General features: G+C 46.4%; 7 non-coding genes and 2 pseudogenes across 7 annotated transcripts; all 9 read right to left on the reverse strand.

The window, feature by feature from the left end:
* Positions 1-548: 548 nt before the first annotated feature.
* On the reverse strand, positions 549-739 carry LOC130343403 (U2 spliceosomal RNA). Its single transcript, XR_008882736.1, has one exon. It is a non-coding gene; the product is annotated as a U2 spliceosomal RNA (small nuclear RNA).
* A 2,090-nt stretch (positions 740-2,829) lies between these two features.
* On the reverse strand, positions 2,830-3,020 carry LOC130343404 (U2 spliceosomal RNA). Its single transcript, XR_008882738.1, has one exon. It is a non-coding gene; the product is annotated as a U2 spliceosomal RNA (small nuclear RNA).
* A 2,096-nt stretch (positions 3,021-5,116) lies between these two features.
* LOC130343405 (U2 spliceosomal RNA) lies at positions 5,117-5,307 on the reverse strand. Its single transcript, XR_008882739.1, has one exon. It is a non-coding gene; the product is annotated as a U2 spliceosomal RNA (small nuclear RNA).
* A 2,098-nt stretch (positions 5,308-7,405) lies between these two features.
* LOC130343406 (U2 spliceosomal RNA) lies at positions 7,406-7,596 on the reverse strand. The gene has a single exon (XR_008882740.1). It is a non-coding gene; the product is annotated as a U2 spliceosomal RNA (small nuclear RNA).
* A 2,090-nt stretch (positions 7,597-9,686) lies between these two features.
* On the reverse strand, positions 9,687-9,877 carry LOC130343407 (U2 spliceosomal RNA). The gene has a single exon (XR_008882741.1). It is a non-coding gene; the product is annotated as a U2 spliceosomal RNA (small nuclear RNA).
* A 5,803-nt stretch (positions 9,878-15,680) lies between these two features.
* LOC130343374 (U2 spliceosomal RNA) lies at positions 15,681-15,806 on the reverse strand (annotated as a pseudogene).
* Positions 15,807-17,896: 2,090 nt separating this feature from the next.
* Positions 17,897-18,082, reverse strand: LOC130343369 (U2 spliceosomal RNA). Its single transcript, XR_008882710.1, has one exon. It is a non-coding gene; the product is annotated as a U2 spliceosomal RNA (small nuclear RNA).
* A 5,389-nt stretch (positions 18,083-23,471) lies between these two features.
* LOC130343380 (U2 spliceosomal RNA) lies at positions 23,472-23,689 on the reverse strand (annotated as a pseudogene).
* Positions 23,690-25,771: 2,082 nt separating this feature from the next.
* On the reverse strand, positions 25,772-25,962 carry LOC130343408 (U2 spliceosomal RNA). Its single transcript, XR_008882742.1, has one exon. It is a non-coding gene; the product is annotated as a U2 spliceosomal RNA (small nuclear RNA).
* Between the last annotated feature and the right edge of the window lie 161 nt (positions 25,963-26,123).

The raw sequence follows: 26,123 nt of genomic DNA on the forward strand, positions 1-26,123 counted from the left end.
TTGTCTTTGCCTTTGCAATACCACAGAAGCAATGCATGGTCAATGTACAGCAATGACACACCTGTGTGAACAGCCAGGAGACCCCCCCCCCCCCATGTTATGTTACATAGTTACATAGTTAGTACGGTCGAAAAAAGACATATGTCCATCAAGTTCAACCAGGGAATTAAGGGGTAGGGGTGTGGCGCGATATTGGGGAAGGGATGAGATTTTATATTTCTTCATAAGCATTAATCTTATTTTGTCAATTAGGAACATTCAGCACCCACCCGCTATCAAGGCAGCTGCCTATCATGTCATGCCCTACCTGCACAGGTGTGCTGGCTACTCAAATGATCCAATTAAGGAGGCCATTTAGTCAGCAGCAGCAGAAGTCCTGTGCCTGGACGCTCCAACAGCGGCCAGACACAAGCAGCAGCAGAAGCAGCAGCAGCACCACCTTTTGTTTTTTGGCTGCAGCAGCAGCAAGGCCCACAGGGCTGGCTAGCTGGCTAGCCAGCAAGCAGGTAGCAATGAAAGTAGGAATCTTTCTTTTTAACCCTGTAAGGGGGTGGTGCACTGTACCCGAAGATACTGCCATATCGGGTCAATGCATAGGGCGACGGAAGCAAGCTTCGAAATCGGCCCCCGTTCTCAAAAATCCATTTAATATATGGTCCCCAGATAGGGGACGTATCAGATATTAAACTGATAAGAACAGATACTACACTTGATCTTAGCCAAAAGGCCGAGAAGCGATAACCGTGAAAGGGGCGGGCCCAACAAGGTGCCCTTCATGGGCACTATCACTGCTTGCTGTCAGGGAGGCTGCCAGACAATTTTCCATGCACACTCTGGGCTGGGGGGCAGTCAACCACCAGTACACACAGCAGAACCTAAACCCATACCATTATTGCTAAGCAGCAAGACAGGGGCCCATTGCACTCCCACGGGGCCTTTTTAAATGCAATCCATAACCCGGATTTGCCAGGAACCCTTCTTACTCCTCCTACTTGCATGTGACACTGGGCTTAGGATCTGCATAGGAAACACACACACAAGCACACACCTACCTTTGTTGCCTGCAGATGCCTCCTTGGCTGTCCCCAAACGGTATCAAACCAACACCCACGGGAAGCTGTAAGCATAGAGGACATGCCTGCACCCCATTGGACTTACCTGTGTGGGTTAAACCCGGGTTATTTGACAACCTATGGCGGTGATGGTTCTGCTCAGGCAGAGCAGTGCTGATGCTCCTCATAAAGCTGTCGCTGCTGTGAAGGTTCTAGGTGACATCACAAATCCCTATGGTTACATACACAACAAAGCTGGGTTGTTGTTGTTTACACTCTGCAAGGCCTGTGGAAGTGAGTGACATCATAGCACTGTAGTTCTGAGGGTTCTAGATGGATGCAACAATCTCCTGTTGCTTCTATGAAGGCCATAATAGACGACATCACCAAACAGCTCCATAGTCACATACACAGCAAAGGAGAGATGTTGTTTACACCTAGTGATGTCAGTGGTATTGAGTGACATCACAGCACAGTGCTAAGGCTCCTGGGCCTGGACACAGCAGCGGCTGCAATATCTCAACGGAGAATACGTTTATATATATGTGTGTGTGTGCGCGTATATATATATATATATATATATATATATATATATATATATATTTCTCCGCCGAAATCACTTTTAAACCCATTTCCACCTTTTTTTCCCTTCTCTTCCTCTTACTTTTTTTTCACGTTTTTTTACGTTTTTCTCCTTTTCGCCTCTTTTCTGGGCGTATTATTCTTCTTTTTCTTCTTTTTTTTTCGTCTAATGCATACCCCATCAGTGCAGCAATGCTTATTCAATACCGCCAGCAGATGGAGACACTTGGGGATAATTTTCTAAGGATTTATACTGATTTTTCCTGTCTGAATTTGTCGCACAGAAAGTTGCAGGCCAAATATGTGTGACATTTCTGCGACTTTAGCTTCTAGAGCATTTTTACAACATTATACATAGGTGCTGAATACATAAAAAGCGACTGTTCAGCGACAGACAAGTCGCATCGGCTGAAAGTAGGCCAGAATGTCAGTCCATGTTGGAGCAGGTTTAGATACAGTCTAAAGTATAGATCTCAAAGTCTGTGCACAGAATTTAGCAAGGGCCTCGCACCTTCTGATGCATCAGGTAGGTGCACAATAGCATAGCCTAACCCTCTGTACTTTGGTCTATATTGATGCGGGACATAGACAGCCAGCTGATGACCAATCCATTAGTGCAATGGATGGCTGGAAGCATTTGTCTTTGCCTTTGCAATACCACAGAAGCAATGCATGGTCAATGTACAGCAATGACACACCTGTGTGAACAGCCAGGAGACCCCCCCCCCCCCCATGTTATGTTACATAGTTACATGGTTAGTACGGTCGAAAAAAGACATATGTCCATCAAGTTCAACCAGGGAATTAAGGGGTAGGGGTGTGGCGCGATATTGGGGAAGGGATGAGATTTTATATTTCTTCATAAGCATTAATCTTATTTTGTCAATTAGGAACATTCAGCACCCACCCGCTATCAAGGCAGCTGCCTATCATGTCATGCCGTACCTGCACAGGTGTGCTGGCTACTCAAATGATCCAATTAAGGAGGCCATTTAGTCAGCAGCAGCAGAAGTCCTGTGCCTGGACGCTCCAACAGCGGCCAGACACAAGCAGAAGCAGAAGCAGCAGAAGCAGCAGAAGCAGCACCTTTTGTTTTTTGGCTGCAGCAGCAGCAAGGCCCACAGGGCTGGCTAGCTGGCTAGCCAGCAAGCAGGTAGCAATGAAAGTAGGAATCTTTCTTTTTAACCCTGTAAGGGGGTGGTGCACTGTACCCGAAGATACTGCCATATCGGGTCAATGCATAGGGCGACGGAAGCAAGCTTCGAAATCGGCCCCCGTTCTCAAAAATCCATTTAATATATGGTCCCCAGATAGGGGACGTATCAGATATTAAACTGATAAGAACAGATACTACACTTGATCTTAGCCAAAAGGCCGAGAAGCGATAACCGTGAAAGGGGCGGGCCCAACAAGGTGCCCTTCATGGGCACTATCACTGCTTGCTGTCAGGGAGGCTGCCAGACAATTTTCCATGCACACTCTGGGCTGGGGGGCAGTCAACCACCAGTACACACAGCAGAACCTAAACCCATACCATTATTGCTAAGCAGCAAGACAGGGGCCCATTGCACTCCCACGGGGCCTTTTTAAATGCAATCCATAACCCGGATTTGCCAGGAACCCTTCTTACTCCTCCTACTTGCATGTGACACTGGGCTTAGGATCTGCATAGGAAACACACACACAAGCACACACCTACCTTTGTTGCCTGCAGATGCCTCCTTGGCTGTCCCCAAACGGTATCAAACCAACACCCACGGGAAGCTGTAAGCATAGAGGACATGCCTGCACCCCATTGGACTTACCTGTGTGGGTTAAACCCGGGTTATTTGACAACCTATGGCGGTGATGGTTCTGCTCAGGCAGAGCAGTGCTGATGCTCCTCATAAAGCTGTCGCTGCTGTGAAGGTTCTAGGTGACATCACAAATCCCTATGGTTACATACACAACAAAGCTGGGTTGTTGTTGTTTACACTCTGCAAGGCCTGTGGAAGTGAGTGACATCATAGCACTGTAGTTCTGAGGGTTCTAGATGGATGCAACAATCTCCTGTTGCTTCTATGAAGGCCATAATAGACGACATCACCAAACAGCTCCATAGTCACATACACAGCAAAGGAGAGATGTTGTTTACACCTAGTGATGTCAGTGGTATTGAGTGACATCACAGCACAGTGCTAAGGCTCCTGGGCCTGGACACAGCAGCGGCTGCAATATCTCAACGGAGAATACGTTTATATATATGTGTGTGTGTGCGCGTATATATATATATATATATATATATATATATATATATATATATATATTTCTCCGCCGAAATCACTTTTAAACCCATTTCCACCTTTTTTTCCCTTCTCTTCCTCTTACTTTTTTTTCACGTTTTTTTACGTTTTTCTCCTTTTCGCCTCTTTTCTGGGCGTATTATTCTTCTTTTTCTTCTTTTTTTTCGTCTAATGCATACCCCATCAGTGCAGCAATGCTTATTCAATACCGCCAGCAGATGGAGACACTGGGGGATAATTTTCTAAGGATTTATACTGATTTTTCCTGTCTGAATTTGTCGCACAGAAAGTTGCAGGCCAAATATGTGTGACATTTCTGCGACTTTAGCTTCTAGAGCATTTTTACAACATTATACATAGGTGCTGAATACATAAAAAGCGACTGTTCAGCGACAGACAAGTCGCATCGGCTGAAAGTAGGCCAGAATGTCAGTCCATGTTGGAGCAGGTTTAGATACAGTCTAAAGTATATATCTCAAAGTCTGTGCACAGAATTTAGCAAGGGCCTCGCACCTTCTGATGCATCAGGTAGGTGCACAATAGCATAGCCTAACCCTCTGTACTTTGGTCTATATTGATGCGGGACATAGACAGCCAGCTGATGACCAATCCATTAGTGCAATGGATGGCTGGAAGCATTTGTCTTTGCCTTTGCAATACCACAGAAGCAATGCATGGTCAATGTACAGCAATGACACACCTGTGTGAACAGCCAGGAGACCCCCCCCCCCCCCCCCATGTTATGTTACATAGTTACATAGTTAGTACGGTCGAAAAAAGACATATGTCCATCAAGTTCAACCAGGGAATTAAGGGGTAGGGGTGTGGCGCGATATTGGGGAAGGGATGAGATTTTATATTTCTTCATAAGCATTAATCTTATTTTGTCAATTAGGAACATTCAGCACCCACCCGCTATCAAGGCAGCTGCCTATCATGTCATGCCGTACCTGCACAGGTGTGCTGGCTACTCAAATGATCCAATTAAGGAGGCCATTTAGTCAGCAGCAGCAGAAGTCCTGTGCCTGGACGCTCCAACAGCGGCCAGACACAAGCAGAAGCAGAAGCAGCAGAAGCAGCAGCAGCACCACCTTTTGTTTTTTGGCTGCAGCAGCAGCAAGGCCCACAGGGCTGGCTAGCTGGCTAGCCAGCAAGCAGGTAGCAATGAAAGTAGGAATCTTTCTTTTTAACCCTGTAAGGGGGTGGTGCACTGTACCCGAAGATACTGCCATATCGGGTCAATGCATAGGGCGACGGAAGCAAGCTTCGAAATCGGCCCCCGTTCTCAAAAATCCATTTAATATATGGTCCCCAGATAGGGGACGTATCAGATATTAAACTGATAAGAACAGATACTACACTTGATCTTAGCCAAAAGGCCGAGAAGCGATAACCGTGAAAGGGGCGGGCCCAACAAGGTGCCCTTCATGGGCACTATCACTGCTTGCTGTCAGGGAGGCTGCCAGACAATTTTCCATGCACACTCTGGGCTGGGGGGCAGTCAACCACCAGTACACACAGCAGAACCTAAACCCATACCATTATTGCTAAGCAGCAAGACAGGGGCCCATTGCACTCCCACGGGGCCTTTTTAAATGCAATCCATAACCCGGATTTGCCAGGAACCCTTCTTACTCCTCCTACTTGCATGTGACACTGGGCTTAGGATCTGCATAGGAAACACACACACAAGCACACACCTACCTTTGTTGCCTGCAGATGCCTCCTTGGCTGTCCCCAAACGGTATCAAACCAACACCCACGGGAAGCTGTAAGCATAGAGGACATGCCTGCACCCCATTGGACTTACCTGTGTGGGTTAAACCCGGGTTATTTGACAACCTATGGCGGTGATGGTTCTGCTCAGGCAGAGCAGTGCTGATGCTCCTCATAAAGCTGTCGCTGCTGTGAAGGTTCTAGGTGACATCACAAATCCCTATGGTTACATACACAACAAAGCTGGGTTGTTGTTGTTTACACTCTGCAAGGCCTGTGGAAGTGAGTGACATCATAGCACTGTAGTTCTGAGGGTTCTAGATGGATGCAACAATCTCCTGTTGCTTCTATGAAGGCCATAATAGACGACATCACCAAACAGCTCCATAGTCACATACACAGCAAAGGAGAGATGTTGTTTACACCTAGTGATGTCAGTGGTATTGAGTGACATCACAGCACAGTGCTAAGGCTCCTGGGCCTGGACACAGCAGCGGCTGCAATATCTCAACGGAGAATACGTTTATATATATGTGTGTGTGTGCGCGTATATATATATATATATATATATATATATATATATATATATATATATATTTCTCCGCCGAAATCACTTTTAAACCCATTTCCACCTTTTTTTCCCTTCTCTTCCTCTTACTTTTTTTTCACGTTTTTTTACGTTTTTCTCCTTTTCGCCTCTTTTCTGGGCGTATTATTCTTCTTTTTCTTATTTCTTTTCGTCTAATGCATACCCCATCAGTGCAGCAATGCTTATTCAATACCGCCAGCAGATGGAGACACTGGGGGATAATTTTCTAAGGATTTATACTGATTTTTCCTGTCTGAATTTGTCGCACAGAAAGTTGCAGGCCAAATATGTGTGACATTTCTGCGACTTTAGCTTCTAGAGCATTTTTACAACATTATACATAGGTGCTGAATACATAAAAAGCGACTGTTCAGCGACAGACAAGTCGCATCGGCTGAAAGTAGGCCAGAATGTCAGTCCATGTTGGAGCAGGTTTAGATACAGTCTAAAGTATAGATCTCAAAGTCTGTGCACAGAATTTAGCAAGGGCCTCGCACCTTCTGATGCATCAGGTAGGTGCACAATAGCATAGCCTAACCCTCTGTACTTTGGTCTATATTGATGCGGGACATAGACAGCCAGCTGATGACCAATCCATTAGTGCAATGGATGGCTGGAAGCATTTGTCTTTGCCTTTGCAATACCACAGAAGCAATGCATGGTCAATGTACAGCAATGACACACCTGTGTGAACAGCCAGGAGACCCCCCCCCCCCCCCCCATGTTATGTTACATAGTTACATAGTTAGTACGGTCGAAAAAAGACATATGTCCATCAAGTTCAACCAGGGAATTAAGGGGTAGGGGTGTGGCGCGATATTGGGGAAGGGATGAGATTTTATATTTCTTCATAAGCATTAATCTTATTTTGTCAATTAGGAACATTCAGCACCCACCCGCTATCAAGGCAGCTGCCTATCATGTCATGCCCTACCTGCACAGGTGTGCTGGCTACTCAAATGATCCAATTAAGGAGGCCATTTAGTCAGCAGCAGCAGAAGTCCTGTGCCTGGACGCTCCAACAGCGGCCAGACACAAGCAGAAGCAGAAGCAGCAGAAGCAGCAGCAGCACCACCTTTTGTTTTTTGGCTGCAGCAGCAGCAAGGCCCACAGGGCTGGCTAGCTGGCTAGCCAGCAAGCAGGTAGCAATGAAAGTAGGAATCTTTCTTTTTAACCCTGTAAGGGGGTGGTGCACTGTACCCGAAGATACTGCCATATCGGGTCAATGCATAGGGCGACGGAAGCAAGCTTCGAAATCGGCCCCCGTTCTCAAAAATCCATTTAATATATGGTCCCCAGATAGGGGACGTATCAGATATTAAACTGATAAGAACAGATACTACACTTGATCTTAGCCAAAAGGCCGAGAAGCGATAACCGTGAAAGGGGCGGGCCCAACAAGGTGCCCTTCATGGGCACTATCACTGCTTGCTGTCAGGGAGGCTGCCAGACAATTTTCCATGCACACTCTGGGCTGGGGGGCAGTCAACCACCAGTACACACAGCAGAACCTAAACCCATACCATTATTGCTAAGCAGCAAGACAGGGGCCCATTGCACTCCCACGGGGCCTTTTTAAATGCAATCCATAACCCGGATTTGCCAGGAACCCTTCTTACTCCTCCTACTTGCATGTGACACTGGGCTTAGGATCTGCATAGGAAACACACACACAAGCACACACCTACCTTTGTTGCCTGCAGATGCCTCCTTGGCTGTCCCCAAACGGTATCAAACCAACACCCACGGGAAGCTGTAAGCATAGAGGACATGCCTGCACCCCATTGGACTTACCTGTGTGGGTTAAACCCGGGTTATTTGACAACCTATGGCGGTGATGGTTCTGCTCAGGCAGAGCAGTGCTGATGCTCCTCATAAAGCTGTCGCTGCTGTGAAGGTTCTAGGTGACATCACAAATCCCTATGGTTACATACACAACAAAGCTGGGTTGTTGTTGTTTACACTCTGCAAGGCCTGTGGAAGTGAGTGACATCATAGCACTGTAGTTCTGAGGGTTCTAGATGGATGCAACAATCTCCTGTTGCTTCTATGAAGGCCATAATAGACGACATCACCAAACAGCTCCATAGTCACATACACAGCAAAGGAGAGATGTTGTTTACACCTAGTGATGTCAGTGGTATTGAGTGACATCACAGCACAGTGCTAAGGCTCCTGGGCCTGGACACAGCAGCGGCTGCAATATCTCAACGGAGAATACGTTTATATATATGTGTGTGTGTGCGCGTATATATATATATATATATATATATATATATATATATATATATATATATTTCTCCGCCGAAATCACTTTTAAACCCATTTCCACCTTTTTTTCCCTTCTCTTCCTCTTACTTTTTTTTCACGTTTTTTTACGTTTTTCTCCTTTTCGCCTCTTTTCTGGGCGTATTATTCTTCTTTTTCTTCTTTTTTTTCGTCTAATGCATACCCCATCAGTGCAGCAATGCTTATTCAATACCGCCAGCAGATGGAGACACTGGGGGATAATTTTCTAAGGATTTATACTGATTTTTCCTGTCTGAATTTGTCGCACAGAAAGTTGCAGGCCAAATATGTGTGACATTTCTGCGACTTTAGCTTCTAGAGCATTTTTACAACATTATACATAGGTGCTGAATACATAAAAAGCGACTGTTCAGCGACAGACAAGTCGCATCGGCTGAAAGTAGGCCAGAATGTCAGTCCATGTTGGAGCAGGTTTAGATACAGTCTAAAGTATAGATCTCAAAGTCTGTGCACAGAATTTAGCAAGGGCCTCGCACCTTCTGATGCATCAGGTAGGTGCACAATAGCATAGCCTAACCCTCTGTACTTTGGTCTATATTGATGCGGGACATAGACAGCCAGCTGATGACCAATCCATTAGTGCAATGGATGGCTGGAAGCATTTGTCTTTGCCTTTGCAATACCACAGAAGCAATGCATGGTCAATGTACAGCAATGACACACCTGTGTGAACAGCCAGGAGACCCCCCCCCCCCCCCATGTTATGTTACATAGTTACATAGATAGTACGGTCGAAAAAAGACATATGTCCATCAAGTTCAACCAGGGAATTAAGGGGTAGGGGTGTGGCGCGATATTGGGGAAGGGATGAGATTTTATATTTCTTCATAAGCATTAATCTTATTTTGTCAATTAGGAACATTCAGCACCCACCCGCTATCAAGGCAGCTGCCTATCATGTCATGCCCTACCTGCACAGGTGTGCTGGCTACTCAAATGATCCAATTAAGGAGGCCATTTAGTCAGCAGCAGCAGAAGTCCTGTGCCTGGACGCTCCAACAGCGGCCAGACACAAGCAGAAGCAGCAGAAGCAGCAGCAGCACCACCTTTTGTTTTTTGGCTGCAGCAGCAGCAAGGCCCACAGGGCTGGCTAGCTGGCTAGCCAGCAAGCAGGTAGCAATGAAAGTAGGAATCTTTCTTTTTAACCCTGTAAGGGGGTGGTGCACTGTACCCGAAGATACTGCCATATCGGGTCAATGCATAGGGCGACGGAAGCAAGCTTCGAAATCGGCCCCCGTTCTCAAAAATCCATTTAATATATGGTCCCCAGATAGGGGACGTATCAGATATTAAACTGATAAGAACAGATACTACACTTGATCTTAGCCAAAAGGCCGAGAAGCGATAACCGTGAAAGGGGCGGGCCCAACAAGGTGCCCTTCATGGGCACTATCACTGCTTGCTGTCAGGGAGGCTGCCAGACAATTTTCCATGCACACTCTGGGCTGGGGGGCAGTCAACCACCAGTACACACAGCAGAACCTAAACCCATACCATTATTGCTAAGCAGCAAGACAGGGGCCCATTGCACTCCCACGGGGCCTTTTTTTTTTTTTTTAAACTTTATTTATAAATTTTCATATAACAAGAACAACAGTAAGGTCCTCAATATATAATGTATAAAACAAGGAATGAGAGACCACCAATACAATCATAATCATAATACACATATCATAATACACATATCAGAGTGAGATACATCGTGCATATACGATTAGCTAATCTACGACCCTAATTGAGGTCGAACAACTGTCCGTCCACTGGGACAGAGTAGCTATACGGCTATTAGAAGCCCCACACCTCTTCGCTATCAATTCCTCCAACACGAGGTTACTATGCACCTCCGCCAGAATGGCAGGAAGACCCGGCACCTCAGTCGACTTCCACCTCCGAGCAATGTGAGCCCTCACAACTATCAGAATATGATATAAAATGGTCATATAATGCGGGGGAACTTGTTCTAGGGACAGGAATAGTAGTGCACTCTCTGGGCCCCATGAGAAGGGGCAGTCCACTAGGTTGTCCAATAACTTCTTAATTTCGGTCCAAAGAGGTGCAATTAACGGGCAAGTCCACCACACGTGTAGCAAGGTACCACTTTCCCGGTTACATCTCCAACACACTGGGGAGGTGGTAGGGTATATTTTAGCCAGACGAACCGGCGTGTAGTACCATCGGTATAGGAGCTTCCTAGAAGCTTCGAAATGATTAACACATTTAGAATATTTTTTGTGCATGTCAAAGACACAGCTCCACTGCTCAGCCGTGAATCTGCGCGCCAGGTCCTCCTCCCATCTGGACTTAAACGTACTGTCCATTTCCCCCTCCTCCTCAGTCAAAGCTACATAAGCAAGGGAGATACCCCTAGTAAAGGAGTCCCTGCACAGGAAATGATGTTCATACGCAGTGCGAGGCCGAGAGCTATCCCAAGGGAGAGACCTCAAAAAATGTCTAAGCCTCAAATATTTGTAAAAGTCTTTCTGTGATATAGAGAACATGCGTACAATATCAGTGAAAGGCATCAACCCATTAGCATCGCTAATCAATGCCACAGTGAGGATGCCCGCATCTATCCAGGGCTTAAAATCTATATCTAGAATATAGTCTCCTATAGCAGCTAAAGGGATATCCTTCACTCTAGGTGGACAAAGACTTTTAATTCGCGCCACCTTACTCCACAACCTGATAGCAGCCGCAATAGTAGAGAAAGGAGAAGAGGGAGCAAAGGTAGGGTTAAAGCGCAATGCCCAGAGAAAGTTATTAAAATTAGAAACATTGAGGACAGCAGCTTCAATATCTACCCACAGGGGGGGAGCGTCCTGCCACCACCATTTTTTAAGCTGATCGAGTAGAACAGCGTGATAGTACATTTTAAGGTTCGGCACCCCCATACCCCCCTCATGCACAGGGCGATACAATATATTCGCACCAACCCTAGGATGCTTACCATCCCAAATAAATCGTAAGAGCATTCTCTGTAGTTGTGAGAGGAAGGAGGCGGGCACTATCATCGGCAGGCATCTAAAAAAATATAAAATTTTAGGGAGCAGCATCATCTTAGCAGTGGCAACACGTCCCGCCCATGAGACAGGAAGCCTGGAGAAGTGATCAATTTCTTTGGTAAGCAGGGACCGCATAACAGCAAAATTAGAAGCAATTGTCTTATCAGGCAACGCAGTAAGGACTATGCCTAGGTAAGGAATCTGGTCAGTGACCCATTGAAAGGGATATTTAGCTTGTAGTACTCGCTGTTGCTCAGTGGGTATCTGCAATGGTAAGATACACGACTTTGTGGGGTTAATCTTATAAAAGCTAACTCGACTAAAGGCATCAATAATGTCCATAACTGGGCCTAAAGAACTCAGGGGGTTGGAGAGACTAATGATAACATCGTCGGCAAACAAGCCAATCCTGTGGTCTACTTTACCTATTTGAATGCCCGCAATGTCTGGGGAGTCCCTGATGGATTGAGCAAGCGGCTCCATAACTAAGGTAAATATAAGGGGGGACAGTGGGCACCCCTGTCTAGTCCCATTGCTAAGTGAGAAACTATTAGAAAGGGTACCCATCGTGTAAATTCTAGCAGATGGGAGCGTATATAGTGCCATAATGGCGGATTCCAAAGAGTGGGGAAAACCAAACTTACGCAGCACACTTCGCAAATATCCCCAGTGCACTCGATCAAACGCCTTCTCCGCATCAAGGGATAGCAAGAGAGAAGGCGTCCGATCGGAATGCGCTTTTGTGATGATGTCGAGAAAGCGTCTCGTACCATCCACCGTTTGACGACCCTTGACGAAGCCAACCTGGTCCCTGTGAATTAGGTCCGGCAAAACCCTATTCAACCTGGCAGCAAGAGCCAGGGCATACAATTTAATATCACTATTTAGGAGAGAGATTGGTCTGTAATTTAGGGTAGAGTCCAGTGGCTTACCAGGTTTAGGTATGGTAATGACCAGAGCATCCAACATCTCCTTAGGGGGCACACCGTTCTCCTTAATACGGTTAAAGGCTCTGGTCAAAAAGGGAGCTACGGAAGGGCCAAATTGCTTATAAAATTCATTTGTAATACCATCAGGGCCAGGTGACTTCGAGGGCTTGAGGGAACGCACACATTCAAGAATTTCTTCTGTGGAGAAGGGAGAGCAAAGATCAGATGCTTGGTCCGCGGACAGAGAGGGGAGGGACATAGAGGACAGAAAAGAAGAGATAACTGCTTCATCAGGCTGTGGAGTAGCAATGTCATGTTGAAGATTGTACAATTTACTATAAAAATCTGCAAAACAATTGGCTATACTTTGAGGGTCAGTAACTATAGAACCATCAGATTTAGTAAGGAAGGGGATTCTCTCCTTATCCTGACGTTTTTTAAGTTGTTTAGCCAGTATAGAGCCAGATCTATTACCCTGCCAATACCATGTCATTTTGAGCCTTCTCAGTGCCATCTCATAGCTGTGTAAAGAGAGGGAGTGTAGGGTAGCACTAACCTGAGAAATTTCTCCTATTAGTGATGGAGAGCACGAGGTCTTATTGCGCCTATGTAATTCCGCAAGGCGCTGTTGGAGTTCTAGAGTTTTGGTCTGGCGGAGCTTCCTGTCATAGGCTGTTTGACTAATAAAGTGACCCCTAATTGTAGCCTTAAACGCACACCAAAGCATGGGGTCTGTGACATCACCAGTATCATTAATGCGGAAGTAGGCATCAACCGCCAACTTGGTCGCTTCAGAGTATTCAGGATTATGGAGTATTAGTGGGTTAAGTCTCCAAATATAGGTCGGGCGGGTGCTATGCGATTCTTTAATGGTTACGCTTATGGGGGAATGGTCCGACCATTCTATGGGCATAATTCGGGCCTCTGAAACCAATGATAGGAGAGAGTGGGAGGTAAGGGCGTAATCTATTCTGGTGTATATCTTATGCACATGAGAAAAGAAGGTGAAGTCCCTTTCCGTGGGGTGGGATATACGCCAAACATCATATAGGTCATTTTGGGACACACTAGTGAAGAAACCTGTGGGTTCTTTTTTCAAACTGGGCGAAGTAGAATCTACACTAGGCCACATGGTCATATTAAAATCTCCTAGCAGTAGGCAGTGTCCCTTTCTCAAGGACTCCAATTTACGCAAGAATGCCCTGAGGAAGGTACACTGTTTCGCATTAGGCGCATATAAGGAGCCTAAGGTATATTGAACATTGTTTAGTAAGCACACAATAATTATAAAACGACCTCTATCATCTATCACAGAGTGCTGGACAGTAACCGTCAGGGTGTTCTTAAATGCAATCGCCACTCCTCCTTTTTTGTGAACAGCATGCGCTTGATAGATATGTGGATATCTCTTATTTTGGAGTCTATGGGCATCTAGGGCTAATAAATGGGATTCTTGTATACAGAGGACATCGGCCGCTAGGCGTCTAGCCTCCTTCCACACCAGAGACCTTTTATACGGTGAGTTAAGACCCCGCACATTCATAGACACAACCTTAATAACCATAGTTAAAGTATACATCAACGCAAAGCAGAACCATTAGCACAGTAAACTGAAAAGGAGCAGGTACTCCCATCGAAGAGGATACATCTACACTTAGCAGCTCGCAAGAGGAGCCTCTCATATCCATTATCAGAGAAAGTGAGTGATGGAGGACCAACGGGACAGAAAACAAGTAAACAGAACGAACAACAAAGAACAAATAAATTGAGCAAGCAGTAGTAAAGACCATGTGGTAGGTCTTAATGGGGGTAGGTAAGTACATTCGACTGCAGTTAGGCCGAATGTTTAAACATTCAGGAAAAGTATCCAGAGCACTAAGAGGATAAGTAACCCAAAAGATGGGGAAGGATACCCCAGTCGCAAGCCAGTGAGACAAGTCGGACAGGCCTGTCTAAAGGCAGAGGAACAGTTCATGTCTTGATTTTTTTCTTGCAGTGGGAGACAACCTTCCATTCCTCAGCTATCTTTGCAGCATGTGGTATGTCCAGGGACCTCTGAGCAGTCAGATCAACAGGCAAGTTCCATTCCGCACACAGTTGCAAAAGGGTCTCCGGGGAAGAGACCACATGTTTGGACCCCTTATTGGTGATAATCAATTTCACAGGGAATCCCCATTTATAAGGGATCCCTTTTTCTCTGAGAGCTTTAGTCCCTGTACTGAACTCACGTCTCCTGGCTAGAGTGGCAGCAGAGAGATCCGTGAAAAGTTGGAGTCCCGAATACCCATCTGGTAGGGAGGGTGAGGAGCGCGCCACCAACATCAATTGCTCCTTAATATGGTAAAAGTGAAGGCGCAGAATCACATCCCTTGGTGTAGCAGCAGGTAGGGTTTTGGGCTTAGGGAGCCTGTGGACTCTGTCCATTAGCAGATCTAGGGTGGAAGCCTGAGGCAGCAACAATGCAAAATAATCCGTTAGGAAGGTGTTGAGGTCCTCCGTTTTCACAGACTCCGGCACCCCTCTCACCCTTAAATTGTTTCGGCGAGACCTGTCCTCCATATCAGCTATCTTAAGTTGAAGAGCGGCAACCTCATCCTCCAGGCCATTAGCTAAGTCCACTACTTCATTATGAGAAGAGGTGAGTTCCGCCATCTTGTTCTCAATGTGCGATGTGCGGTGTCCAAGAGAGGAGATCTCATGCTGTATATTGGACACGGCTGCCTTAATGTCTCCCTGAATGGAGGTATGTAACTCAGCGAGAAGCCCCCTCATAATAGGTTCAGTTAGGGGCGCCGACGGAGAGCTCCCATCAGGGCCTCCTGGGCCTCTAGTATGCAGGGTCCCCGCTCCCAGTGGCTTGGAGGAGATCGGGGAAAACGGTACCTGCGGGTCCTGCTGCACCGAAGGCGACCAGCCTGTCAGGAGAATCGGAGGAGTTGAAGGAGAAGCCTCCAGGGCGCAGCCCGTCTGAGAGGATGAAGACGCTGGTGAGGCACTTCCAGTAGCCGGAGACGCTGACCCGCACTGAGCCGCGCCATCTTGTGAGGCCTCTGCAGCAGGAAAGAACGCCGTGAGCTTCAGTGGGCTCTTTTTCCCTCGCCTCCGGGTCATCATCAGGTGCCCCGATAGTTCAGGTACCGGTGGGCACAATTGCCGTAGCGATATGCTCAGGATCAATGCTGTGTAGCCGCTATTAGGCCTGGGCTGCAGCGGAGCACAAGGTTTATGCGACCGCCGCCATGCACTGCAGGACACGCCCCCCAGAAGGGCATTCTACGTATCAGATATTAAACTGATAAGAACAGATACTACACTTGATCTTAGCCAAAAGGCCGAGAAGCGATAACCATGAAAGGGGCGGGCCCAACAAGGTGCCCTTCATGGGCACTATCACTGCTTGCTGTCAGGGAGGCTGCCAGACAATTTTCCATGCACACTCTGGGCTGGGGGGCAGTCAACCACCAGTACACACAGCAGAACCTAAACCCATACCATTATTGCTAAGCAGCAAGACAGGGGCCCATTGCACTCCCACGGGGCCTTTTTAAATGCAATCCATAACCCGGATTTGCCAGGAACCCTTCTTACTCCTCCTACTTGCATGTGACACTGGGCTTAGGATCTGCATAGGAAACACACACACAAGCACACACCTACCTTTGTTGCCTGCAGATGCCTCCTTGGCTGTCCCCAAACGGTATCAAACCAACACCCACGGGAAGCTGTAAGCATAGAGGACATGCCTGCACCCCATTGGACTTACCTGTGTGGGTTAAACCCGGGTTATTTGACAACCTATGGCGGTGATGGTTCTGCTCAGGCAGAGCAGTGCTGATGCTCCTCATAAAGCTGTCGCTGCTGTGAAGGTTCTAGGTGACATCACAAATCCCTATGGTTACATACACAACAAAGCTGGGTTGTTGTTGTTTACTCTCTGCAAGGCCTGTGGAAGTGAGTGACATCATAGCACTGTAGTTCTGAGGGTTCTAGATGGATGCAACAATCTCCTGTTGCTTCTATGAAGGCCATAATAGACGACATCACCAAACAGCTCCATAGTCACATACACAGCAAAGGAGAGATGTTGTTTACACCTAGTGATGTCAGTGGTATTGAGTGACATCACAGCACAGTGCTAAGGCTCCTGGGCCTGGACACAGCAGCGGCTGCAATATCTCAACGGAGAATACGTTTATATATATGTGTGTGTGTGCGCGTATATATATATATATATATATATATATATATATATATATATATTTCTCCGCCGAAATCACTTTTAAACCCATTTCCACCTTTTTTTCCCTTCTCTTCCTCTTACTTTTTTTTCACGTTTTTTTACGTTTTTCTCCTTTTCGCCTCTTTTCTGGGCGTATTATTCTTCTTTTTCTTATTTCTTTTCGTCTAATGCATACCCCATCAGTGCAGCAATGCTTATTCAATACCGCCAGCAGATGGAGACACTGGGGGATAATTTTCTAAGGATTTATACTGATTTTTCCTGTCTGAATTTGTCGCACAGAAAGTTGCAGGCCAAATATGTGTGACATTTCTGCGACTTTAGCTTCTAGAGCATTTTTACAACATTATACATAGGTGCTGAATACATAAAAAGCGACTGTTCAGCGACAGACAAGTCGCATCGGCTGAAAGTAGGCCAGAATGTCAGTCCATGTTGGAGCAGGTTTAGATACAGTCTAAAGTATAGATCTCAAAGTCTGTGCACAGAATTTAGCAAGGGCCTCGCACCTTCTGATGCATCAGGTAGGTGCACAATAGCATAGCCTAACCCTCTGTACTTTGGTCTATATTGATGCGGGACATAGACAGCCAGCTGATGACCAATCCATTAGTGCAATGGATGGCTGGAAGCATTTGTCTTTGCCTTTGCAATACCACAGAAGCAATGCATGGTCAATGTACAGCAATGACACACCTGTGTGAACAGCCAGGAGACCCCCCCCCCCCCCCATGTTATGTTACATAGTTACATAGTTAGTACGGTCGAAAAAAGACATATGTCCATCAAGTTCAACCAGGGAATTAAGGGGTAGGGGTGTGGCGCGATATTGGGGAAGGGATGAGATTTTATATTTCTTCATAAGCATTAATCTTATTTTGTCAATTAGGAACATTCAGCACCCACCCGCTATCAAGGCAGCTGCCTATCATGTCATGCCCTACCTGCACAGGTGTGCTGGCTACTCAAATGATCCAATTAAGGAGGCCATTTAGTCAGCAGCAGCAGAAGTCCTGTGCCTGGACGCTCCAACAGCGGCCAGACACAAGCAGAAGCAGAAGCAGCAGAAGCAGCAGCAGCACCACCTTTTGTTTTTTGGCTGCAGCAGCAGCAAGGCCCACAGGGCTGGCTAGCTGGCTAGCCAGCAAGCAGGTAGCAATGAAAGTAGGAATCTTTCTTTTTAACCCTGTAAGGGGGTGGTGCACTGTACCCGAAGATACTGCCATATCGGGTCAATGCATAGGGCGACGGAAGCAAGCTTCGAAATCGGCCCCCGTTCTCAAAAATCCATTTAATATATGGTCCCCAGATAGGGGACGTATCAGATATTAAACTGATAAGAACAGATAAGGTTTCAACAAAATTTTATTGAATAAATAAGAAACCATACAAAATTTAAAATGCAAAATAATAAAAGGTTCACAAAAGTTTTAAAATACAAATAATAAAACCAGTAATAAAAGGAGAAAAAATAAAAATGGCAGGATAAAACATTATACAAATGTCATAAAAACTGATTATATTGTTATTTCGTTCCATAGAGGCAGACACCACATGGATGCTGCCTCGCTGGCCCCCAACTGTTTCTTGTCTCTTAGGTAATAGATGTACATCTCACTCAGGGCCAGCTTTATACAGTTTTTAACATCAATAAAATCATGTTTAAAAAGTAAGATGTTCCTAACTTTCCAGATGGCATTTTTAAAACAATTAATAATCATCCAGCAGATCATCTGCTGTTTAAAATTGGGGCAGTTAAAAAGACCGTAAAAGACACATTCGTGATTAAAATCTTTTAGGCCGCAGGCCCACTTCAAAAGTGGGCCTACCTTCCTCCAAAGCTCCCGTGCAAAAGGGCAGTTCCAAAATATGTGCAGCACCGTTTCGTCCACTCCGCAGCCATCTCTCGGGCACTTGGCTCTCGCCACCAGTCCTCGCCTGTGCTGGAACTCACGAGTAGGGAGGCACTGGTGGACGATTGCCCAGGCAAGATCCCTGTGTACATTCGCCAGAAACTTCCCGTACACGTTCCGCCATACCTTTTTGGATCTTGCCTGTGTGAAATTGGACACTGCCAGGGTAACCTCACTCCGCCTGAGGACCTTTGATACCTTTCTCTGGTCCCCCAGTATGTCAGGCTCCAAATCTTGGAGACCTAGGAGCCTGACTGTCTTTTCCAACACCACATAATGTTTTGGGGGACACAGAAGCACCGGAGCGTTCAGAGGGATGCGCAACCATCTTTTAAAAACCATGCCCGCAGCGTACCTTAAAAAGCAGCTAAAAATGCCATCGGATTTAATAATTTTAAAACAGAAACAGAAATACTTTATGTAAAAGAAAGTAAAAAGGTTAGGAACATCTTTCCCGCCATTATCTTTACTTTTGTACATAAAATCACGCTTTAATTTCTCCATTTTTGAACCCCATAAAAAAGAAAAAACAATTCTAGTTACTTTTTTAATGTATAAAATAGATGGAGGAAATACCATGGCAATGTATAGCATAATAGGGAGTAAAACCATCTTTATTATTAAAATCTTCCCCTCCATGGTAAGGTTTCTAAGATTCCACATTAAAATCTTCTTCTCCATCTTAGCTATAGCTGAATCCCAGTTAGGGCTCCCATCATTGACCTGGTTAAAAACAATACCTAAAACTTTAATTTGATCCTGTTGCATTGTGACTCCTGGGGTGATGGATGAATCCCAGGAGCCAATATAAAAACAGTCACATTTATCTGTGTTTAGCTTAAAACCAGAGACCTCGCAGAAATAGCTGGTGTTCCTCAATGCCCCCCTCATGGATGGAGAGTCCGGGCACAGTATGGTGACATCATCCATGTACCCCAACACCTTTAGATGGGTCCCTCCTCCACCAGGTATCGGTACGCCTCTTACTACCCGGTCTTTTCTGAGGAGGGCCATCAGTGGTTCGATTGCGCAAATAAAAAGGAGTGGGGACAGGGGGCAGCCCTGTTTGACACCTGATAAAAGAGGAACACCGCTGGTTAAAAAGCCATTAACAGAGACTTGACTAAAACAGGATCGGTATAAAAGCATGATTCGGCTTAAAATCGTTTCAGGCACTGCCATCTTTTTAAGAACTAAAAACAGGTATTCATGGGAGACCCTATCAAAGGCTTTTTCAAAGTCTAAGGATAAAATTGCTACAGTTTGATTTCTATCCTTAAAATACCATAAAACATCTCTTAAAATATTTAGGGATTCAGCTATAGACCTTCCAGGTACCCCACAAACCTGATTTGGGTGAATTAATTTATGAATAAAAGGTTTAAAACGGACAGCTAATAACTTGGCTAAAACTTTATAATCGACATTTAAAAGTGTGATGGGGCGCCAATTTTTTAGCATATCCTTTTCACCCTTTTTAAAAAGTAATGATACAATCCCCCTCCTCCAGGAAGGGGGAAGTTCATTAACAATAAAAGTTTCTTTATACAATAAAACCATATCATCCTTTAAAATATCCCAAAAAGCTAAATAAAATTCGATGGGTAAACCATCTTCCCCAGGGGCCTTCCCACTAGAAAAACTTTTAAAAACAAATAAAAGTTCATCTAAGTTAAGATCACGGGATAAAACCTCCTGGTCTAAAACATCTAGCTTAAAATCAAGGGAATTAAGAACATGTTCTAAAAAGGATGGATTAAGATCTTTCTTATTAAAAAGAAGCTGGTAGAAGTTAAAAACTGCATCTAACATGCCTTTTGGAGTGGATTCACCCTCAAGGTTTTGGATGATATCCCTCCTATTCATCACTTTTTTAAAAAAGAAACGGGAACATTTCTCGCCCTCCTCCAGGTGCTGCACATGTGAGTTAAAAATGATTTGTTTCCCTTTCTTTTCTATGGCATGTTTTATTTCAGTTTTAAGGTTTAAAATATCATTTTCTACATCCATACCAGCTTCTTTCAATTTAAAAAGTACATTTAAACGCATGTTAAGAACATAAAACCACTGTTTTTCCATTTTTGCCTTCTTCTTACCTGCTTTGATAAAAAAAAATCTGATTTTAGATTTGGTGCCCTCCCACCAGTGCAGCATAGGCTCGTGGGGTTTTCTTTGTGATTGCCAGCATTGGTAGGTCCGCACAAACTCCTCTTTTATCTCAGGGTCCTCTAGGAGTGTGGTGTTTAATCTCCAGAGGCCCCTTTTTGCTTTTTGCTCCCCCTCTAGCTCCAGGCCCACCAAGAGGAGCTTATGATCAGAGAAGATATTCTGCTCGAGCGTGCATTTCAGGGGTTTAAAAGCTCTAGAGGAAAAAATAAAATCGATTCTGGAGCTCACTCTTCCATTGGACCATGTGGCGCCTGGGTCCTCCGGCAAGAGATCCTTCCAGCAATCTTTCAAATTAAAATCATCAATAAAATTTTTAAGCAGGTAAGAAGTGCGGTCTTTACGATTAATATCCCCACCCTGCCGGTGTTCCCCATCACGTATGCAGTTAAAATCACCTCCCACCAGCAGGGGGGAAGACCCAACACAAAACAGTGGTAAAATTTCAAATAGTTCTGCCCGCTCCTGTTTATCAGGAGGGGCATACACATTTAAAACACGAATTAAAAGTCCATTAAAATATAGATGAATTAAAAGAGCTCTGCCAGGCACAATCTCAGTTACTGTATGAATAGAAAAGGACTGGCCTCGGCAGAGCAGCCCAACACCCACAGAACGACAGTCATTTGCACCGGACCATATGGATGGGCCCAGCTTCCAGTCTTCTTTTAAGTCTTTATAGTCCATTTTACTAGGGATTCCACATTCTTGTAGCAGGCAAAGGTCAAAGTCACATGTCTCTAGATAAGAAAATAAAGCAGCCCTGCGATCAGGGCTCTTTAAGGACCTCACATTGAGTGAGGCAATTTTTACAGGGATAGGCATAGTTTATGGAGAGTCCGTGCTTGGAGAATCAAAGTCAATAATAAGCTGCGTACCGTCATCCCCCGCCTGCGGGGTCATCAGCTCCTTGATGTTCTGAGGGTCGGAGCTTGAGATCGATGATGCCCCGACCCTGAGCTCGCTCTCGTCCGAACTACGGCACGCCGCTTTCCTTTGAATGTCTTCCTCTTCTTCTTCTCTTTGTCTTTTAAATGTCACACTGCTGTCCATATCCTCTGTGTTGCTCTCACTCGATGTAATCTCTGGCCCCCGGCTGATGGATCTGCGTCTTCTTTCATCATTTGACGACTGGAACTGCTGCACAGGGGCCTGTGAGGCCTCTTTTCCGGAACCTTTGCCGCTACCTTGGGAAGTTTTCATCGCTTGTTCCCCAGCAAGCGTTGCTGAGGACTGTTGCTCCAACTTCCCCATCGATCGACGATGGCCAGTTTTACCCACCGGGTCCACTGCTGGCGGGGCAGCAAACCCTGGTTTGGCGCCACTTGTCTTCTTGGCCCTGTCCTGTATAGGCGGAGTAACAGGACCGGGCTCAGACCTGGCCACCTGGCTCCCCTTCCGGCGGGCTTTCACCGGGGCCTCTTCGTCCGGAGCAGGGCGACCCTGGGCCAAGCCAGTACCTGGCTTATGCTGCAATTTTGGGTCCACTTTTGCCCCCACCGAGGCCCGTCGGCTGCCACCCGCCACAGGTGAGCCCCCTTCAGAAGTTTCGGCGGGCTCTTGAGCCAGGTAGGAAGTCGATCGACGTCTTTCAATTTCCCGGGCAGTAAACTCGATCACCCGCCCGGGCTTCGTGGAATCCCCATGGCCTCCCCCTAGCACTACCACCGGTGGGCCCCCCGATGGAGCACCAGAGGTCTTGGGCCTGGACCCATCAGTACCTGCCATCTGGGGTTTGGGCATCTTAAAAAAGGACGTCTTTTGTCCTGTCCCCTCTTTGGGTGGGCCCAGCCTTGACCCACCCATCGTAGTTTTTGCTTTATGGGGACAGGAATTAAAATCGTGATTTTCCTCTCCGCAGAGGTTGCACCTTATCGTATGGCTACATCTTGAGGCTATGTGACCTTCTTGGCCACACCTATTGCAGCGAATCACACGCTCCGCGCCGCAGGTCTCCTGGGTGTGGCCAAACCTCAAGCAATTTCGGCAATACATAGGCATTTGAGGATAGAACAGGAAGCCCCGAACTCTCCCGATGGCAAAATTTGGGGGCGGATGGCAAAGACCCCCAATACCACCGGGATCCTTACGGAGCTTGACCCAGAACTTCCTCTTGCCGTTCCAGAACCGCACGGAGTTCAAGATTTTGTTTGCGAATCGCACCTCTTCGCAGTATCGCCGAAGAAAAGTGGCTATATCCTCCGTGGTCACATGAGGGCTGTGCATAGCCACCACCAACGGTATATGTTCCTCACCATAGAGGAACTGGAACGAAAGACCGTCGAGTCGATCGTCCCTCTGGTCCGCACCAGACAAGGTTGCATAGATGTTATCGCAACACGCCGTGGCCGTGAAGGTGACGGTATACAGGCCACGGCTTTCCTGGTCATTTAGACACAGGATGTCCTCCCTATTGAGGCGGAAGTAGTCAAGAAGAATCACCTCCGCAATGAAGCGGAGGTTCTTCAACTGACGATGGCTCTCCGACACCTCTATGCGGATGGTATTTCGCATCGACATTTCCCCAGAGGGGAAAGCCCAGGAGAACGGCATCTTCCACACCCAGGGACTAAGCCCCTTCCCCAATAGCAGCAGGGGCTCGGAATCCCGCTATAAAAGCGGAACCCTTACCCAAGGCAGAGGTCGGGGGTACCCTAGGTGCTTCCGAAGCTACAGGTAACGCTCAACGTACCGAAAATGCCTTCTGAGACACAAGGTCCCAGAGACAGGGGGATCGCAACCCGTTGTCTGTGGACTAAGCCCGCTCCCCAATAGCAGCAAGGGGGTGAAGTCCCTCCGTAAGGAGAGACAATCCCCCAAGGCCGAGAAGCGGGGTACCACAGACACCTTCCGACCAGACCAAATGCAGATACTACACTTGATCTTAGCCAAAAGGCCGAGAAGCGATAACCGTGAAAGGGGCGGGCCCAACAAGGTGCCCTTCATGGGCACTATCACTGCTTGCTGTCAGGGAGGCTGCCAGACAATTTTCCATGCACACTCTGGGCTGGGGGGCAGTCAACCACCAGTACACACAGCAGAACCTAAACCCATACCATTATTGCTAAGCAGCAAGACAGGGGCCCATTGCACTCCCACGGGGCCTTTTTAAATGCAATCCATAACCCGGATTTGCCAGGAACCCTTCTTACTCCTCCTACTTGCATGTGACACTGGGCTTAGGATCTGCATAGGAAACACACACACAAGCACACACCTACCTTTGTTGCCTGCAGATGCCTCCTTGGCTGTCCCCAAACGGTATCAAACCAACACCCACGGGAAGCTGTAAGCATAGAGGACATGCCTGCACCCCATTGGACTTACCTGTGTGGGTTAAACCCGGGTTATTTGACAACCTATGGCGGTGATGGTTCTGCTCAGGCAGAGCAGTGCTGATGCTCCTCATAAAGCTGTCGCTGCTGTGAAGGTTCTAGGTGACATCACAAATCCCTATGGTTACATACACAACAAAGCTGGGTTGTTGTTGTTTACACTCTGCAAGGCCTGTGGAAGTGAGTGACATCATAGCACTGTAGTTCTGAGGGTTCTAGATGGATGCAACAATCTCCTGTTGCTTCTATGAAGGCCATAATAGACGACATCACCAAACAGCTCCATAGTCACATACACAGCAAAGGAGAGATGTTGTTTACACCTAGTGATGTCAGTGGTATTGAGTGACATCACAGCACAGTGCTAAGGCTCCTGGGCCTGGACACAGCAGCGGCTGCAATATCTCAACGGAGAATACGTTTATATATATGTGTGTGTGTGCGCGTATATATATATATATATATATATATATATATATATATATTTCTCCGCCGAAATCACTTTTAAACCCATTTCCACCTTTTTTTCCCTTCTCTTCCTCTTACTTTTTTTTCACGTTTTTTTACGTTTTTCTCCTTTTCGCCTCTTTTCTGGGCGTATTATTCTTCTTTTTCTTCTTTTTTTTCGTCTAATGCATACCCCATCAGTGCAGCAATGCTTATTCAATACCGCCAGCAGATGGAGACACTGGGGGATAATTTTCTAAGGATTTATACTGATTTTTCCTGTCTGAATTTGTCGCACAGAAAGTTGCAGGCCAAATATGTGTGACATTTCTGCGACTTTAGCTTCTAGAGCATTTTTACAACATTATACATAGGTGCTGAATACATAAAAAGCGACTGTTCAGCGACAGACAAGTCGCATCGGCTGAAAGTAGGCCAGAATGTCAGTCCATGTTGGAGCAGGTTTAGATACAGTCTAAAGTATAGATCTCAAAGTCTGTGCACAGAATTTAGCAAGGGCCTCGCACCTTCTGATGCATCAGGTAGGTGCACAATAGCATAGCCTAACCCTCTGTACTTTGGTCTATATTGATGCGGGACATAGACAGCCAGCTGATGACCAATCCATTAGTGCAATGGATGGCTGGAAGCATTTGTCTTTGCCTTTGCAATACCACAGAAGCAATGCATGGTCAATGTACAGCAATGACACACCTGTGTGAACAGCCAGGAGACCCCCCCCCCCCCCCCCATGTTATGTTACATAGTTACATAGATAGTACGGTCGAAAAAAGACATATGTCCATCAAGTTCAACCAGGGAATTAAGGGGTAGGGGTGTGGCGCGATATTGGGGAAGGGATGAGATTTTATATTTCTTCATAAGCATTAATCTTATTTTGTCAATTAGGAACATTCAGCACCCACCCGCTATCAAGGCAGCTGCCTATCATGTCATGCCCTACCTGCACAGGTGTGCTGGCTACTCAAATGATCCAATTAAGGAGGCCATTTAGTCAGCAGCAGCAGAAGTCCTGTGCCTGGACGCTCCAACAGCGGCCAGACACAAGCAGAAGCAGCAGAAGCAGCAGCAGCACCACCTTTTGTTTTTTGGCTGCAGCAGCAGCAAGGCCCACAGGGCTGGCTAGCTGGCTAGCCAGCAAGCAGGTAGCAATGAAAGTAGGAATCTTTCTTTTTAACCCTGTAAGGGGGTGGTGCACTGTACCCGAAGATACTGCCATATCGGGTCAATGCATAGGGCGACGGAAGCAAGCTTCGAAATCGGCCCCCGTTCTCAAAAATCCATTTAATATATGGTCCCCAGATAGGGGACGTATCAGATATTAAACTGATAAGAACAGATACTACACTTGATCTTAGCCAAAAGGCCGAGAAGCGATAACCGTGAAAGGGGCGGGCCCAACAAGGTGCCCTTCATGGGCACTATCACTGCTTGCTGTCAGGGAGGCTGCCAGACAATTTTCCATGCACACTCTGGGCTGGGGGGCAGTCAACCACCAGTACACACAGCAGAACCTAAACCCATACCATTATTGCTAAG

The sequence above is a fragment of the Hyla sarda genome, unplaced genomic scaffold (assembly GCF_029499605.1).
Source record: "Hyla sarda isolate aHylSar1 unplaced genomic scaffold, aHylSar1.hap1 scaffold_679, whole genome shotgun sequence".
NCBI lineage: Eukaryota > Metazoa > Chordata > Amphibia > Anura > Hylidae > Hyla > Hyla sarda.